This window comes from Capsella rubella, unplaced genomic scaffold, assembly GCF_000375325.1.
Source record: "Capsella rubella cultivar Monte Gargano unplaced genomic scaffold, Caprub1_0 scaffold_155, whole genome shotgun sequence".
NCBI lineage: Eukaryota > Viridiplantae > Streptophyta > Magnoliopsida > Brassicales > Brassicaceae > Capsella > Capsella rubella.
The window spans coordinates 1,170-1,492 of NW_006238773.1; positions in this window are offsets into that span (position 1 = coordinate 1,170).

Here is a 323-nt window from a genome sequence, read left to right on the forward strand (position 1 = left end):
ATCAGTGGAGCCTAAGAGACCAATATACATATTTGATGATGATGATGTTATGTGTTATATGGATATGAATGAAGATCATTTTGAAGTTTTGCATGTCGAAGTCGTAAATCAGGGGTATGAGAAGAGTCGAGGAAGTGTAGGTTGTTCACTCAATGAGGAGCATATTTCAAGTAGTAGAGCGACTGATGGGACCATGTTCCTTGATGAAAGCGAGCCGTTTGAAAGTCATGAGATGGTGGAAAATAGTGATGGGAGAGATGGGAACATGATTCGTTATGAAGAACAGTCCGAAGAACGAGCAATAGTAGAAGATGGCACATCTG